An 8,511-nucleotide genomic window follows, 5' to 3' on the forward strand; every position below is an offset into this window, starting at 1 on the left:
CTTCTTGCCATGGCAGGGGAAAGATGTTTTGGGGGGGATGGTGCTGAGGAAAATGATTTTTCTTCCTACTCTGCCGTTGAGTCTTTTTCTACTCTCATAGAGGAGCAATAAAGATTTGAAAAATATATATATATATAAAAAAATTAATTACTTCTTAAATGTTATTTATCAGCATCTCTACTTCCCATGGCTCCAATTCTGTTTGTGCTCTTACCAATGTAAAGGACGAGTATCACTTCCTCCCGATTCGGCCCGTACCTGGCTCGAACCATCCTCCCTCAAGCATATTAGCTGATCGCGCCACCTCAAAAGCTTGCTAATGAGTTTACACAAGCGGGACACTTAAGGCTGAGTAAGTTTCACACAACGTCATGTGTTACACTAACATGAAAATGATACATGAAATGAGTTGGCAGCGTCGTTGGAGGGAAGGTAACGGAACTATACTGAACAAAAATATAAAACACAACATGTGTGGTGAGTATGCAGGCCATGGAAGAAGAACGGGGACAATTTTCAGTTTCAAGGAATTGTGTACAGATCCTTGTGGCATGGGGCCGTGCGTTAATGCTGAAACAAAGTCATGGCCGCGGGTGAATGGCACAACAATGGGCCTCAGGATCTCGTCACGGTATCTCTGTGCATTTAAAATGCAATTGTGTTTGTTGTCTGTAGTTTATGCCTGCCCATACCATAATCCCACTGCCACCAGAGGGGTGTTTCAAACTCTACCCTGTCATTCAGCAAGCACTGTCCAAGGCAGTATGAAGAAAAGCACCACCATCAGAGAGCTGAGAGACTGAAAAATGTGTTGCATGATAAATATTCAATAAATATTTAACAAATTGGTATACAGTTTTGTATATTTACACAGAAACGGAGGATTTAATTGTTTCTGTTCACAATGTTGACATCAGCAAACTGTTCACCCACATGACGCCATACACGTGCGTGGTCAGCAGTTGTGAGGCCGGTTGAAAGTACTGGCAAATTCTCTAAAACAACTGCTTATGGTAGAGAAAATAACATTAAATTCTCTGGCAACAGCTCTGGTGGACATTCCTACAGTCTGCATGTCAATTGCTCGCTCTCTCAAAACTTGAGACGTTTGTAGCATTGTGTTGTGTGACAAAACTGCACATTTTAGAGTGGCCTTTTATTGTACCCGGCACAAGGTTTTGTGGGCTATACTCGGCCTTGTCTTCGGACGGTAAGTTGGTGGTTGTAGACATCCCTCTAGTGGTGTGGGGGCTGTGCTTTGGCAAAGTGGGTGGGGTTATATCCTGCCTGTTTGGCCCTGTCCGGGGGTATCATCGGATGGGGCCACAGTGTCTTCTGATCCCTCCTGCCTCAGCCTCCAGTATTTATGCTGCAGTAGTTTATGTGGCGGGGGGCTAGGGTCAGTCTGTTTCATCTGGAGTATTCTCTTGTCTTATCCGGTGTCCTGTGTGAATTTAAATATGCTCTCTCTAATTCTCTCTTTCTCTCTTTCTTTCTCTCGGAGGACCTGAGCCCTAGGACCATGCCTCAGGACTACCTGGCATGATGACTCCTTGCTGTCCCCAGTCCACCTGGCCATGCTGCTGCTCCAGTTTCAACTGTTCTGCCTGCGGCTACGGAACCCTGACCTGTTCACCGGACGTGCTTGTTGCACCCTCGACAACTACAATGATTATTATTATTTGACCACGCTGGTCATTTATGAACATTTTAACATCTTGACCATGTTCTGTTATAATATCCACCCGGCACAGCCAGAAGAGGACTGGCCACCCCTCATAGCCTGGTTCCTCTCTAGGTTTCTTCCTAGGTTTTTGGCCTTTCTAGGGAGTTTTTCCTAGGGAGTTTTTCCTAGCCACCGTGCCTCTTTCACATGCATTGCTTGCTGTTTGGGGTTTTAGGCTGGGTTTCTGTACAGCACTTTGAGATTTCAGCTGATATACGAAGGGCTATATAAATAAATTTGATTTGATCTATCCTTATAGCCCCACCTCCTCTCCTCATCTATCCTTATAAACCCAAACTAAGTAACCTAAGCTGATTACTTTTAGATGACTTTCCCCTTAAGAGGCATTAGAAGAAGACAAAAAGGATCCTTTAAACACATTTGGTGTGTCATCATAGTGGTCTCTGATTGGTAGTTACCTTTTAATTCAAGTGAGCACCAAAGTGAGGTGATACAAGGATCTAGAAGACAAACATTCTAAAGAAGGTAGAAGACAGTGAACTCTCAGCACAGAGGAAAAAGGAAAGTGGAAGCCATACTTCGCAAAGTCAAAGGCTGGCTAAGTTCAAAAACGACTGTGGAAGGTTGGTTGGGGAGAGAATATGAGCATGAAATTCATCCATCCACCAGAGAGACAATATGGATAATGTCCGGGAAGAGATGAATCTCATTGTGGACAAGCTGGAAGAACAACGTGTGCTACGAGAAGAAGATGTCCCATCACGAATAGTGCAAACCTGATCAACAGGCCACGTTTGAAGACACTGTCTATAAAGAAGCACAATAGATTTATTGACCTAGCAAACGGATTCATGGTGAGCACCCCTGACCGCTGCCTCGCAATCAAACCCACAAATTGCTTCTTTAATCAGAACAACAGTTTTCAGCTGTGCTAACATGAATTGCAAAAGGGTTTTCTAATGAACTATTTTAAAATGATAAACTTGGATTAGCTAACACAACGTGCCATTGGAACACAGGAGTGATGGTTGCTGATAATGGGCCTCTGTACGCCTATGTAGATATTCCATTAAAAATCAGCCGTTTCCAGCTACAATAGTCATTTACAACATTAACATTGTCTAAGGAATAGAGACATTTCAAATGTCATATTATGTGTTGAAACGATGTGCAAATAGTTAAAGTGCAAAAAGGAAAATATATAAACTTAAATATGGGTTGTATTTACAATGGTGATTGTTCTTCACTTGTTACCCATTTCTTGTGGCAAAAGGTCACACATTTTGCTGCTATAATGGCACACAGTGGTATTTCACCTAATAGATATGGGAGTTTATCAAAATTGGATTTGTTTTCGAATTCTTTGTGGGTCTGTGTAATGTAGATATTCCATAAAAAATCAGCTGTTTCAAGCTACAATAGTCATTTACAATGTGTACACTGTATTTCTGATCAATTTGGTGTTATTTTAATGGACCCCAAAAAATTGCTCTTCTTTCAAAAACAAGGAAATGTCTAAAGTGACCCCAAACTTTTGAACGGTAGTGTACGTAGATACACGGAACTCGAACATAGGGACCAAGACAAAGATCTGGAAGGAATGAGTTCAGAAACTAGGTTGGTAAATAAAGGAGAAGGGCTAATAGCACCTTGGTCTTTGTCACGTCCTGACCATAGGAAGCTGTTATTTTCTATGGTAGAGTAGGTCAGGGCGTGACAGGGGTTTTTCTAGTTTAGATTTTCTATGTTGTTATGTTCTAGTTTTTGTATTTCTGTGTTTTTTTTGGGGGGGGGGTGATCTCCAATTAGAGGCAGCTGGTCATCGTTGTCTCTAATTGGAGATCATACTTAAGTAGGTGTTTTTCCCACCTGGGTTTGTGGGAGATTGTTTTTGAGTTAGTGTATGTTGCACCTCTTCGTCACGGTTTGTTGTTTTTGTTCTTTAGTTTATTTGTGTATCTTGCATAGTTTCACAGTTCAATAAAATATGTGGAACGATACACACGCTGCACTTTGGTTCGCTCCTTCCGACGAACGACGTGACAGTCTCGGAGCCTACGGTCGGTGGAGCAGAAACATGTTCAACCAAAGCAGGAATTGGCAGTACTGGCTCATTACTGGAAGAGGATAATAAAGCTGGCGGGAGGTATGCCGATCATAGAACACACTCGGAGCAGGGTGCATAGGGAGTTGAAGAAAGAAACGGTTGAGGGCACCAGGGCCACAAACGTGCATTGGTGTCGATGGGAGAATATCCTGTTGGACCCACAGTTATAGTTTGTGTATGGTGATGAACCGGAGAAGCAGGCTAAGAAGGTGAATAAGCCTGAGATACAGTAGGAACTGTATACCGACGTGTCCCGTAACGGGACCGTTATAGGGGCCTACTGGGCTTACGTATTAAAACACCAGGGGAAAACGGTGACGCAAAGGAGAGGTACCACCGTTGGCTCAACCCAAACGGGCCAGGTACCACCATTGGCTCAACCCAAACAGGCCAGGTACCACCGTTGGCTCAACCCAAACAGGCCAGGTACCACCGTTGGCTCAACCCAAACGGGCCAGGTACCACCGTTGGCTCAACCCAAACGGGCCAGGTACCACCGTTGGCTCAACCCAAACGGGCCAGGTACCACCGTTGGCTCAACCCAAACGGGCCAGGTACCATCGTTGGCTCAACCCAAACGGGACAGGTACCACCGTTGGCTCAACCCAAACGGGCGAGAGGTAGGAGCAATACTGGAGGGCCTACTGGAGGCTGTAAAGCGGATAGATAAAGCTTGATAATTGATAGCGATTACAGTCCAAGGAAACTGAAGGAGGATCTGGGGATTTGGGAAGAAAATGGTTATGAGGGTGTTAAGGGTAAAGAAGTGGCCCACAGGGGGTCATGTGAGAAAATAGCAGAACTCATTACAAAAACAAAGATTGAGGTTGCTCACCAAAAAAAATTCACACCACCGACGGGAAGTATTTGGAAGGTAAGAGAGAGGTCAACGTGTTGGCCCACATGAAGGGTGTAATTGTTGTTGGGGCACAGAGCTGGGAAATGGGGGACAAAGGAATACATGTCCCGGATAAGTGTGTGGAACAGTTGGTTACCAGGGTGTACACAGAGATTGGAACATTGGCGCAGAGGCCTACTGCCGTGTTCACGTTGCTGCGCCTGAAACGTGAAAAAATAATAGTTTATCAACATTTTAAGCGAAACATTCTGATTCGTTCCATCAGCCTTATGAATTGATACAGTGTTTACCTCCACTATGCTACTTTGATACCAGTGGAGGCTGCTGAGGGGAGGACGGCTTATAATAATGGCTGGAACGGGGGAATGGAATGGCATCAAACACATGAAAACCATGTGTTTAATGTGTTTGATACCGTTCCACAAATTACGCTCCAGCCATTATCACGAGCCCGTCCTCCCAAACTAAGATGCCACCAACCTCCTGTGCTTGATACGCATCGTGGCGATTTAAGAAGTGAGTTTACGCAATGCCCACTGAAAAATAAGTCCTGTGAATACCTTCCAGTACACACCTGCTTAGCTGCTGAAAAATACATTTGATCAGTCAGTCATGATTATTGTCTATAGGTTAATTTGCATAATTTACTGGAACAAATATAAAGAGTCTAGTTTGAGGAGCGGAATAGTCTTAAATAGTCCTCATTGTGTCACATCCTGACCATAGAAAGATGTTATTTTCTATGGTAGAGTAGGTCAGGGCGTGACAGGGTTTTTCTTCTTCTATGTTTTCTATTTCTATGTTTAGGTTCTAGTTTTATATTTCTATGTTGGGGTTTTGTTTGGGATGATCTCCAATTAGAGGCAGCTGGTCCTCGTTGTCTCTAATTGGAGATCATACTTCAGTAGGGTTTTTTTCACCTGGGTTTTGTGGATGATTAATTTTGAGTTGTGTATGTGTTCATCTCTGCGTCACGGTTTGTTTTGGTTTTTCATTCAGTGTATTTATGTATTGCATAGTTTCACAGTATAAATAAAATGTGGAACGACACACACGCTGCACTTTGGTCCTCTTCTCCTTTTGACAGGCGTGACACATTGTCTTAAACTCAGAGGCGTTGATTTCGCCTGCCTCGTATATTTGCAAAGGCTAATTGCATAGATCACAGGAAGTCCAGCCACGGTGGCTCAGGTTTCTCTCTTTCCCTCAGAACACCCCCAATTCCTCGGGGCATGGACTCTACAAGGGCGGCGCACAATTGGCCCATCGTCCTCCGGGTTAGGGTTTGGCTGTGGTAGGCCTTCATTGTAAATAAGAATTTGTTCTTAACTGACTTGCCTAGTTAAATAAAGGTAAAAAAAAAATCCAAAATAAGTGTTGAAAGTGTTCCACAGGGATGGATACTGGCTCATGTTGACTCCAATGCTTTCCACAGTTGTGTCAAGTTGGCTGGGTATCCTTTGGGTAGTGGACCATTCTTCATACACACGGGAAACTGTTGTGTGAAAAACTCAGCAGCGTTGCAGTTCTTGACACACTCAAACACAAAACTACCAAACCGCGTTCAAAGGCACTTAAATCTTTTGTCTTGCCCATTCACGCTTTGAATGGCACGCATACACAATCCATATCTCAATTGTCTCAAAGCTTTAAAATCCTTCTTAACCTGTCTCCTCCCCTTCATAAAATCCACTGATTGAAGTGGATTTGAAGTGATATCAATAAGGGTATCAATAAGCTTTCACCTGGATTCACTATGTCATGGAAAGAGCAGGTGTTCTTAATGTTTTGTACACTCAGTGTATATCTTTTAGATCTGTGCTTTAAGTGCTCTTGATCAATGACAATCTGGCGGAAATGCATTAGAACAATGACTACATAAATGCTTCTAGAACAAAGGCAACATAAAACATTCTATCACAGCAACGTTCCACTCTAAAGAAACAGACAGCAGAGAGAGTTTTTCTACTGCTTTTTTAATTGAAATGACTATAATGTATCCACCCTAGTTTTACAGTAGAATGTGCCTACCCTAGTTTTACAGTAGAATGTGCCTACCCTAGTTTTACAGTAGAATATGCCTACCCTAGTTTACAGTAGAATGAGCCTACCCTAGTTTTACAGTAGAATGTATCCACCCTAGTTTACAGTAGAATGTGCCTACCCTAGTTTTACAGTAGAATGTGCCTACCCTAGTTTTACAGTAGAATATGCCTACCCTAGTTTTACAGTAGAATGTGCCTACCCTAGTTTTACAGTAGAATGTGTCCACCCTAGTTTACAGTAGAATGTTCCTACCCTAGTTTTACAGTAGAATGTATCCACCCTAGTTTACAGTAGAATGTGTTTACCCTAGTTTACAGTAGAATGTGTTTACCCTAGTTTACAGTAGAATGTGTTTACCCTAGTTTACAGTAGAATGTGTTTACCCTAGTTTACAGTAGAATGTGTCCACCCTAGTTTACAGTAGAATGTGTTTACCCTAGTTTACAGTAGAATGTGTTTACCCTAGTTTACAGTAGAATGTGTTTACCCTAGTTTACAGTAGAGTGTGTCCACCCTAGTTTACAGTAGAATGTGTTTACCCTAGTTTACAGTAGAATGTGTTTACCCTAGTTTACAGTAGAATGTGTCCACCCTAGTTTACAATAGAATGTGTTTACCCTAGTTTACAGTAGAATGTGTTTACCCTAGTTTACAGTAGAATGTGTAGCTTTGAAATAATTGTAAAACATCTTACCGTGTATTCTGTAAAAAAAAATGTTTTATGACAGATATTTTCAGGTCTGTTATTATTTTGTTATACAATTGTTATTATACTTTTTTCTGGATAAAAGCATCTGCTAAAAGACCAAAATGAAAGATTTCTATATGTTTCAAAAAAACAAAAGACAAAAACGAGTTCAGTCAAGAGAAGCGTTTACTGACCATGCCAAAGAGTAGATTAGGACATAACAAATACACACATCGCAAGTAAAACCCCCCACATTCCCCCAACAATACAGTGCAAACATTTCACACAACGCCACAATGAAGACCGAGGGTGCGTCCTAAATAGCACCCTATTCCCTATTGCCTATTCCTGGCTGCGTTTGACCAATCAGATCTGAAAAAGATCTGATGTGAAAAGATCTGATGTGATTGGTCAAAAGACAAATAAGTGAAAAAAAATATTTGAATTGGGCTGCCTGTGTAAATGAAGCCTATTTAGGGAATAAGGAGCCATTTAGGACGTACCCAGAGTGGCTCCAGCTAACATCAACCCCAATCATTTAGGAGGTGCCCAGAGTGGTACCAGCTAACATCAACCCCAATCATTAAGGACGTGCCCAGAGTGGCACCAGCTAACATCAACCCCAATCATTTAGGACGTGCCCAGAGTGGCACCAGCTAACATCAACCCCAATCATTTAGGACGTGCCCAGAGTGGCACCAGCTAACATCAATCTCTTCTCTCATTCTTTCGTTCTCTCTCTTATTCTATCAAATAAAAATCAACAACAGACAATCACAGTTAACAAGTAAGTACAGTGACATGCCAAAGCAAAGCGTACCCATTGGATGGTCTGGTCTGACAGCTCAAGAAGTTTACCATCCTGTCAATCAATCAATGAACCAATCGGAACCAGGTCCTCACCCTCCCTAACGTCCAAGATGTGTTCTGCTCTATATTCTTTTGTATCGGAGTGATTTTTTTTTTGTCGTGGTTAAAAAAAACAAAGTGATGATCATATGTCCATTAAACAGAGTCCATTTTGTGCTCTAAGTCTGTAGCTATATGTGTGAAGTCAAGTTTCTATCAGTTAATAACTAAAGTTGATAAAGTTACTTGAGAGCTTTTTCCAATGACACACCCCA

Source organism: Salmo trutta, chromosome 1, assembly GCF_901001165.1.
Source record: "Salmo trutta chromosome 1, fSalTru1.1, whole genome shotgun sequence".
Lineage (NCBI taxonomy): Eukaryota > Metazoa > Chordata > Actinopteri > Salmoniformes > Salmonidae > Salmo > Salmo trutta.